Source organism: Octodon degus, unplaced genomic scaffold (genome assembly GCF_000260255.1).
Source record: "Octodon degus isolate 3935 unplaced genomic scaffold, OctDeg1.0 scaffold00242, whole genome shotgun sequence".
In the NCBI taxonomy this organism is placed as follows: domain Eukaryota; kingdom Metazoa; phylum Chordata; class Mammalia; order Rodentia; family Octodontidae; genus Octodon; species Octodon degus.
The window spans coordinates 12,869-24,108 of NW_004524818.1; positions in this window are offsets into that span (position 1 = coordinate 12,869).

Sequence of the window (11,240 nt, forward strand, 5' to 3'; positions counted from 1 at the left end):
AATAGAAAGGCATAACACAATTAAAAGGAAAGCAAGAACTTGAGGATTAGTTATTGAAAAGGGGGTTAAGAAGAAAAACTATAAAACATGACAGGGTCAAAGTCATACATTTATATGAAAAAGATGGGTAAGGCAATGGTCCTGAGAATTTTCAGCATGTTTTTGAAAATATCAGTGAATTGGTATGTCTTTCAACCTGACTAGGTATGCTGATACCTGTGAACTAAGAAACTGCACTGAAGAAAGCAATGTGCAATGGTAGGGTCATGTTAGGAATGCTTGTCATTCTGGTCTTCTAATAACATACTGTTTGACATGACATACCAATTATGGTGATACTGTCTCTCAAGTAAATGTTTGATTGTTTTTTTAGGGTAATAAAAGAAAACATGAGACAAAAAATCATAGAACTGTCCTGCTGCAAGGCTTTATATTGTTAGACTTCTAAATTTCTGTGTAAAAATATGTAAATTCTGATTTTTATTTTTATTTTTACTTTTTGGCAGAACTGGGGATTGAACTCAGGCCTTTGTGCTTGCCAGGGAAGCTCTTATTCCACTGAGCCACCTCCCCGGCTCCAGATTTTTATTTTTTAAAATATTTTTAAATCTTTTTTTCTTCATATTCTAGAAAGACTTGAGGTTTAACATATCAATACTTGATGGAAAATACCTGTTCCATATTATGTCTAAGATGTTTGATATTCAGACAGATAGTGAGGTTTAGCTCAACTGTCTGTGTTATAGGGTAATACTATCATTAAGCTTCTCTTCTGAGGGTTAACAAATTAAGTTTGCAAATCAAAAGTTAAAGAAAAAGAAGGACTAGAAGGATAGCCAACATTTTGTCCCTAGCCTTCCAAGGTCAGTAAGGACTCAGGAAATAGGAAAATCTGTGCTGTAACATCCTGTAACTCAATTATGTCCCACATTGTGTGATCAAGGAGATTATGGGGCCACAGAGGAAAGTGATCAATGATGTAGAGTGTGCCTAAGGAGAGTCACATGGAGAGAAAACATTCTCTCAGGCTTTCACAGAGAGCAAATTGGTCAAACAATGATCGTGACTCATCCACATGGCTGACACTGACAAAAATCAACAAACTGAGGTACAGGGTTTCAGGTTAAATCCTGAGGGGATTTGAATGACCTCATCAGGTACAAAAGTTACATTTCTTTTTATATAGGTCTTGTTGTTTCTTGGTCTTAAAGCATGAAAATGAAGTATAAAAAGTAAATCCATACTAATATGGTGAGCTGTAAAAGGCTCAAGTTAACATTTTTGGACATTGACAGTCTTCCAGAAAACCCACTACTATTATGGACTATTGGACTATATTGGAATATTTTGCTGAATTCATGTACCTACAGTATTTGAATGACAATGGAATGCTCTTCTCTGACAAAATTAACCCAAAAAAGTGGGATAGAAATGAACGACCATTTTGTTTCTGTATATTCAAAATAGTTAGGATAGATATACAGCTCCATTCTCTTAATTCAATGAATAGAGAGTTTTGTTCGAATAGTGTTTGAGGTAGCATATCAGTTCTGCATCTTCTCCAATGAATAACCACTAAGACAACAATGTGCAATGTATTAATTATCAAAAATTTGGTAGTAATTGGTTGTGAAACTGCCTCACTGCTATTTGGTTCTCAATAAAAATATTTTAAAAAAAGAAAGTGTGGGTCTTAAGCCTTAGGTCTTAGTAATAACTCTTTATCTTTGATATTTACATAACAGAAGTGTTAGCTAGTATGATAGCCATTTTTTTATTCTTTTATGACACTAAGAGAGGCATAAAACATGATCATATGTTTAGATACTTCTGAGATTTCATTTTGAAACAGTGAGAAAGTAAGTTTGAGCATGATTTGGTTTTGTAGACTCAACCTTTAAAGTATATGTTTATTATCGTGAATCTTTCCAAGTAACTATATCTTCCCCAGTAATCATAATACTTTTGTTTTCTAAACCATGTAGTATTAATACATTTGATATGGGCTCAGTGACCACAGACCACTGACTGAATTTGTATGAACATAGATTTACTGGAACACAGCCATACCCATTTATTTACTTATTGTCTCTGACAGTCTAGTGATCATTATTGATTGAATGGTTCAGAAAGTATAAAATATTTGCTGTCCTTTTCTTGGCAGAAAGTGTTTACGTGTGTTTGGACAAGGTATCATGTCTGCATCTTGTAGTATGAGTAAACACTACAAAGACAACAATATGCAATGTATTGATTATTAAAACTGCTCTATCAATCAGTTTTAAAACTGTGTCATTGTTATTTGTTTCTCAATAAAGTAAATAAAATAAAAAGAAAATGTTCATGTGAGTGTGTATTAGACAAAAATTTAAAACGTTGTGGGCTGGGGAGATGGCTCAGTAGAGTAAGCACTTGCCTGGCAAGCGCAAGGGCCTGAGTTCAATCCCTGGTTCCACCAAAAAAAAAAAATTCAAACGTTAAAGATTACTATGGAAGCTGTGAAAATACTCTAAAGCGAATGAAATACATATTTTAATTGATAGCCTTGTTTTTTACATATACATGCTATCACTTATGTGTAGTTCTTAGATATGAAGATGCCATTGTTTTCTCATCATTAGTGTTAGACATCTTAAATCTAAAATTTTTCAGTAAAAGTGCATTACTTGCAACTTAACACAAGAGGCCCCTATATGATAACAAATGTTTTTTTATGATATTTTATTACTAAAAACAAAATATACTATGAGTCTGAGAATTAGTAAGTGTCATTTGACAAATTAGGAAGCTGGCATTCAAAATATTTTAATGCATCTAATATAACATGGTTGTTTAACTCAAATATGATCTTCTATAAAGCTTGTGATCATTTCATTCCATATGCTTTCACTACACACTGTGGAGAAGCATGTAAGGAAATAAAAATATGCTACTACTTTTTCTTTGCAGCTACTAGTTGGCCTAATTTTATTATGCTGATATAAAATATGTATTCAATAATAGCATATGCTGACAATGACTGAGAATGAAATTTAAAAAATCTGTAGACATTTCCTGTTTTTAAGATTTAATGGAGTGAGATCATTCAAATACAAACCAAAGTAAATTTTCAAAGGAATGACAAGTTTGAGATGTATAAATAAGGCACCATAGTCAGTGTTTTTCAGGAATCTATATACTAATGAGATGCTCTGTGTTTCAAATGTTGATTCCCAAGGCCTTGTCTCTATTAACTCACTTACACAAACACCCTTGGTACAATTTTTTCTAAAGATGTCCACCCCCTTCCTCACATGGAAAAAAATCTCATTAATGAATCTGTGTCATTTTGTATATATTAGATGACTTTTCCGTTATCTGGCTTTTGTGCCAAATGTTAATGGCATTTTGAAACATGACTAATGCCACATTATATTTAGGGATATGACCTAATACTTTGTACATGTTTTTTTGCTATTTTCCACATATAATTTCCTGTCTACTATATTATATAAAAAATAAAATCTTATTGCCTAATCCTTTTCCTTAATGGTCTATAAATGTGATTACCATTTGACTTATTTTTTTTGTTTCATAACACCAAGCTCTCATTTTAAAATCTCTTTAATAACTTGAAAATTACTGCAAAACTATATTTTTCATTCATATGAAACTAACATATTTTTTAGTTTTATACTTTTTACTACTTGTAAGTGTATCATTTGGTCAACCTGCTTATTAAAATATTTTTGACCATTTACCATGTATAAGGCATAATTTTAAATACCATACCCAAATAACATCTGTTATACAAGTGTAACAATGAACCTATAACTCAGTCATCAAAGGTACATGTTTAACCTAAAATCAAGCTAAATTCAACACAGAATGTTGTCCACAACCTTTGTATACTACATTATAATAAGCTTTATGATTATAATGGATATTACATTAATATTATTAATATAAAATACACTAAAATTCTGAGAAAAACATTAAAGCTAGTTTTTTAAAAAGTGACAAAGCATATTTTATTAGACCAATATTGTGTTTCAGTGGAAAAATATTTATGTAGTCAGGCTCACAGAGACCATATTACTTTATAACCTTGCTTGTTTTTACTGTAACATTTTGATATTTGTCCCTCTGATCATAAAATCATTGTGAAACCACTTTTAATCACTGCCTGATAACTCAATAATTTATGAGTTGCCATTTTCATTTTTTTCCAGATTTACTGATATAATTTGATATAAAAATGTAAATCTAAGATATCTAAGATATTTTATTATACATTGTGAAATGATTTCTTTTTTTTAAATTTTATTTATTTGTGTGTGTGTGTGTGTGTGTGTGTGTGTGTGTGTGTTTGTGGCCAGCTCAGCCCACCAGGGGGCAGGGCTGGCTGGCACGTGGTGCTGGAGGATTGAACCATGGTCCCTGTGCTTTGCTAAGCTTGTTCTAAGTAGGTGCTTTAGACCACTGAGCCATCTCACCAGCCCTGTGAAATGATTTCTATATGTCTAGATTCTCACATAGTTACCACGTGATATTTATGGTAAGAACTGATAATGTCTATTTCTTGCAAAAATTTTAATTACACATTATTATATTATTATCTATAGCCAATATGTTCTATATTAGATCTCAAGGTATAATTCATCCTGCATAACTAAACTTGTACTTTTTCTATAGTTTACTTGTTCATTTTGTTTATTGCTTCCTCTACTATACACAAATTATAAATTTGATTCAGCGCTTTATCTTTAGTTTATTTTTTTGGGAGTCATATAGAAATTATCATTTCACAGACCAACATAATGAGAACTTTTTCCATGCCTTCTTGTCAGAGATGTACAGTTTAAAATCATATGTGTAAGCCTTTAATAAAACATTATGAGTTGATTTCCTCAGTTTGAGATTAGGATTCAATTTAATTGTTTTGTGCGTGTAGATATCCAATGTTTCCAGTAGCGTTTATTGAAAAAACGATCCTTTCCCACACTGTGAGTTCTTAGCATTCTTGTGGAATATTATTTGAATGTAAATGCATAGATTTAATTTGGAACTTTCATTTTACATAAACTCCTGTGACCAATTTCTCACCTCTGCTGAATTGGGAGAAGGCACTTCTATAATCTTAACTATTCCAAGGAAAATAAATGAGAGAGTCTCAACATTAGAGCAGGCTGTGGGATAGAGAGGTTTAGAATTCTAAGACTTCCTTTTTCCTTTTACCCACAGAGAAACTGTAAAAGATTTTAGAAACCATAGTCTGTGAGAATAATAATGGTACTATGGTTTGAAAGCTACTCAGTAAGAGCTGAAGGATGTTATTTTTCTGAAATCCCAAAACAGAATTTCAAGACTTTAGGGAACACACAAATATAATTAAAAATTTGCAGCACTAAGTGAATATAATAATTGTCCATATCTTGCCCAAAGAAATGGCGATCCATAGACTACCAAAGATTTCATAATAATTGTTTTAATGAAGCTCAAAAATAATTGTTTTAAAGAAGCTCATTTAGCTAGAAAAGAAAACAAACAACTTATTGAAGACGATTAAACAGCAGCTAAAATACATGTAAATGAATGAATGGATGTCACAAAACAGTGAGGCAGAAATTCTGAAAAAAAATCAGTGAATAAAGACAAGAGAATACTTCCTTCACTTTTGAAGCTGAGAATGTCTTCTATGATATCTTTGAAAAAGTAATCCTGTACTATCAGTTTTTATAGAATAATTAATTTTACATTCAGTTAGCAATTCACCTGGAATTTATTTTACTGCATTAAATGAGATTAAAATATGCATTGATTTCTCCAGTTACTAAGAAATCTTAGCAATGTTATTGATCTCTTTTTTTGCATTAAGGATTTTTTTAATTCATTTTAATGAGAAAGATAAAATAGAAATTAAACAGTTTCAAAACAGGTTAGTAAGACAGTTACAATAATTAATGCATTGCATATTGTTGTCTTCATAGCAGTTATTCAGAGGACAAGATGTAGACATGGTGTCTTCTCTAAACAATGTTAGTACAAAACTTTCTTCTCATTGATCTAAGAGACAGTAGCTGTATATCTGTTCTGTCATATATATATATATATATATATATATATCTTGTTCAGTAATTTACAACATTGTATACCATACATTGTATCTCTTATATGATAAAATAACTTCTAGTGCTAGCTATTAGAGATCTACAAGATTTTGATCACGTATATTCACCAACACAAATTATCTGTGCATTCACTATCAATATGTTTATTCATTTTACAAAATATATCTACTATTCACAATCCACGATACTGTACACTTATTCATGTTTATGTTGTCATCACATAAAATATAATTTATTGTATTTTTGGCCATATTATTGTGAATTCTGTTTTGCATTTTACACATTATTTATGGCATTACATCCATTATTTTTACTTTCAACCATGTTTCAGATTTCCTTACAACTTCTCTTTCCTCTAGCATCATTCTTTCTTCATAGATTTATTTGTGATTTGCTTCCATGTGTATCATTAGGTAAATTGTTCTAAAAATCTCACTTGGACTATAGTATGGTTTAGATGTAAAGTATCTCCCCAAGTTCTAATTTGTGTAGAAGGAGATTGTATCATAGAAGCATTTCAGTCATCAGTGTATCCATCATTGATACTTGGGATTTATCTGTGGGCTTCACAAAATGTGCTGTTAGGTGGTGGGTCATGGATGGAGTTGGTAAGTTCCTATAAGGTACATCTCGATTCTTGGTTCCTCCCTTCTTTCTCTTCTCCCTGGACTGCATGATGTGAGCAGATTTCCTGAGTAAGACCCTTCTACTATGTCCATTCTTCCTTGGAGCCAGTCAGCTATGGACTAAATATTCTAAAATCTCTAAAGCAAAATAAACCTCTCCTCTTTTAAGTTGGTGGTGTTACATTTTGTCTCTCAGTCCTGAGAAAGCTAAGTAAGTTAGACTATACCTTAATGTTTTTTCAACTTGGGTTGTTCTCTATCATCTTTCGGTAGACGTTTAATAGTTATGGTACAATTTCAGATGTCTTTGTATTTCTTGGTGTAATTTGAAATTAGCTTTTAAAATAGTTAATATGGCTTAACCATAAATACCCATGTAACTATATATGTATTTGTTGCTGTGCAAATTATGCTTTCTTTTTCTTCTTAAATATTGTAAGAGGTTACTACACATATAAAGTGTTCATGCAATTTTATAACTTAATCTTTGACTCTGTCTCATATTTGGTGCTTGGGATTGAACTGAGAGTTGCACATATGGTTAGGCAAGTGATCACTCACTAAAATATATTCCTAGGCTTCATGTTCATCTCATTTTGTGAAAGTGAAAGTACTAGAAATGATAACCCTAAACAAGGAAGTTAGAGGAACCATGTCACTTGTTAATGGAGAATGGAAGTGTAGAAAATTCATGAAATACATTTTTTATTTACATAATTATTTTAAACAACAAATAATGCTGCATATGTTTATGGTGTACAACCTATTTTGATATTTGTATACATTGTTTAATGTCTAAATCAAAGAATATATATATATATATATATTTTTTTTTCCTCACAGTTATTCTTTATGGTGAGAATATGAAATATATTCTCTCAGCCATTTTCCAGTGCATTGTTTCTAACCATATCCAACATGTTGTAAAATAGCTCTCTTGTATTTTTTCTTCCTATACTACTGAATGTTTAATTCCTATAACCATTTTGTTCCTAATGTCCACATTCAAAACTTAGCCCTCAACAGCTATCATTCTACTTTCTGCTTCTACGAATTCATTTCAAATAGCATGTTAAGTGAAAAGGAGGTATGGGAGAGTGTTATGGTTTGTGTGTATTTGTCCCCACAAAGCTTCATACTGTCACTAAGGCACAGTTTTACATTTTGTGATTAATTCATGTTCCAAGGCTAAGATTATAGGTCTGAGTACTAATGGGATTATGAGTGTGAGTGCTGCACCTAGCCTCGGGGGGATAGCCTGAATATAACATAAGAGAGACAGAGAGATTTTCTCTCTGTAGTCATTATTGCCGTTACTCATCCCTTTGGCTCTCTGCTCTTTGCTGCTGCCAGGAAAGGTTGTGATCACTCACATGGCACTCTCTGCCATGTGGCACTCTGCCTTGGAGTCAGCTGCATATGAACTGAAACCTCCAGTAACTGTGAGCTCAATAAACATTTCCTCTCTTCATTTAGTGTGTTGGGTGTTTGTCCTAGCAATGAAAGAAGAGTAACTAAGACAGAGAGACAGTGGTAGATATAGCACAATGTAGAGTTAATTATTTGGCTTTAATTAAACATGGTAATTCAATGTTGAGAGAAGTGCATCATAAAAATTGAGATGTTTGAGTGATTTAAGGACACAGAGAAACTAATGAAGAGCAGTCTGTGAAGCAGTTGCAGGGAGTGGGACTCAGCATCTGAAGAGGAATAACACTGTTAGAAGGAAGCCAGGAGGATGGGTTCAGCTGCAAATAAGTTTGCAGGGAGAATTTACATAACTGATGAAATTCTCATCATGTATATAAACACCAACACTGGATGATGCTGAAAATACTGAAGAAATTTATCAAAGCGTCATTGGGCACCTGTATTGGAAATGGGATTTAATGCTTTATTTATATTTCAGCTGCAATTTCTGAAAGATGTATTGAACATCAAATTATTCTGAAAATATGCACTCATGTTTTCATGATCTGCATTTATTGTTGTATTGTCATCTTAGAATTTTTCACCTTTAATCTATCAACTCATAAATCTTCCTATGAAACACGTCTAAGAAATAGAGTTTACACACAAATAAGACACAATATGTTGTAGGGTTGTTTTCATATAAACCCTTAGCACTCCATTACTTACATTTTTTTAGAAATAAGTTAGTGTATTAGTTAGCTTTTCATTACTAGGATAAAACACTTGACACCTGTAACTAAAGGAGCAGGGGTGTGTTTTGTCTTAGAGTTTAAAAGGTTTCAGTTCAAGGTAAACTGAATCTGAGGTATAAATATCATGGCTAGAGGGCCTGACAGAGGACTGCTCAGGTCATGGCAGGAGATAAACACATTATTGCAAAGAGCCTGAAGGAAAGTTGTAAGGGTCCAAGGACCAGAAATAGTCTCGAGTCACATCCTCAAGTCCCACCTCCTCTAATATGATCCCACCACCTATTAGGCCATTCAACTGTAAATTCACCTATGTATGTATGAGGTTAGTGTCCTCACTATCCAATTAGCTCTCTAGAAATCTCTTAATCCAGCCAAGTTGGCAATCAAGTTTAACTTGACACAAGTATGTAGTTGTTGCTGCAATAAATTTTATTTGGACATTCTATGTAACACTTCTGTCTTGCAGTATATGTTGTGATTCACCTAGGGTTTCTACACAGCTGTGTATATTTGGAGGGCTTGGGAGGGACTACGTGGAGGGATCCATTTTTGTGAGAAACTTTGGGGCCTTCTAGGAGGAATTTTCATTAAGACAAGATAGATCTCAGTTAAACCAGTGGAAACTTGCACAATAAAAAACACGCTGCTAGTGCCTCAGAATCCAGTCTTCTAAATTTTCTACCACCTCATGTGCCTCATTTACTTTTCTTCTAGGGATCCTTACCTTTCAGTAAAGCTACTCAGGAAAGTTCTATAATTTGCACCTGCCCTTCTCTTTTCCTCTGTCTTCTTCCTCCCACCAACAGGAAATTCCTCTCCTGTACCATGTTCTAGTCATTCAGTTACACAGATATTTCACAGCAGAGCTTTACGCTCCTCAATAGTAAAGTATTGAGTCTTCAGCAATCATTTGACCTATGCAAGAGTACACCAGCAGAAGTAGTTTCTTACCCAAGTTTTTCCCAAATGACAAGCATTATTTTTCACCATCCTCACGGTGCTCCCTATATCTATCATATCACATATAGTATGTTGTCATGCTACTAGGGATTGAACTCAAGATCTCAAGACTGAGTTTCACTGTCAGTTCATTTAAAAATAAGTTATTTTGAGACATGATCTTGTTAAGTTTTCCAGGCTGGGATGGAGCATTTGATCCTCCTGGCATGACCTCCTAGAGCACTGCGGTTGGTGGTGTGCATCACCATGTCTGGCTGACTTGTGTATTTTTAATCAATTCTTTACTAACATCTCCACTTACTTTTATTTTTCCTAAGGCAGAAATATTCATGTAATCATAGGTTTAATGTGCTACTATAGTTACAGACTATGTACACATACTATGGAACATGTATATGAGCTCAAATAACTATAAAGAATAGCATAAAATAGGAGGATGGGCCAGCGAGGTAGCTCAGCAGACTAAGTGCCTTGCTTAGGCAAGCACAGGGACCAGGATTTGAACTCCAGTACCATATGCCATGCCAGACCCATCCCTGGGAGCACTGAGTCAGCCACTGTGACCTGGTGTGGTCACCCATGCCTGCAATCCCAGCACTGGGGAACCTGAAAAGAGGAGGATCACTATAAGTCTGAGTGGCATAGAGAGACCCTGTACCACATACATTTTTTAAAAAGGTGAAATACAGTGTAGACAAAGTTTTATTTCAAATAAAATGACTAGAACAGCTGCTTATTTTATTTACTCATGGAAACAAGGGTTCGTTTTTTTCTTACTTGGCTGATCATATACTTCATTTTATAAATGGTTAGAATTGATATAGCCTGTCCATGCTTTGAATAAACCATTTAAAGGACTTTTCTAGTAATAAATGAGTATTCTTACACAAAGCATGGACATCTTTGTATTTATCTAAAAGTCTAAATGATATGCTATAAACTGGTATTCCTAGAAGGTATTTTGAAGGATTGTTTGCTAAGTATAACTTATTGATTCTGAAGCATTTGAAAGAAAAGAATCAATAAGAAGTATGTAAGGCCTTAAAAATAAGCAAAATTGATATTTTATGTGGAAAAAGAGTTATTACAGAGTAGATTGTCCTCAGCAAAGGATAATAATGACAAGAATATGAATACCCAAGGTTGAAAGAAAATTATTAGGCCATCAAAAACCTTCAACAAAATCTTCACTGTAAATCATAATATAGACTTTTGCAGAACTCCACTAAGCACATGAAGGCCTTTTCTAGTCATTTTATGCAAAACATTGAATCATATTGTTACAGGGAGAAAAACTCGTCTCAGGTGGGTGACCTCCAAACAATACAGGGAACCTTCAAATGACATAGAGAAAAACGATCTCTGGACCTGACCTGCAC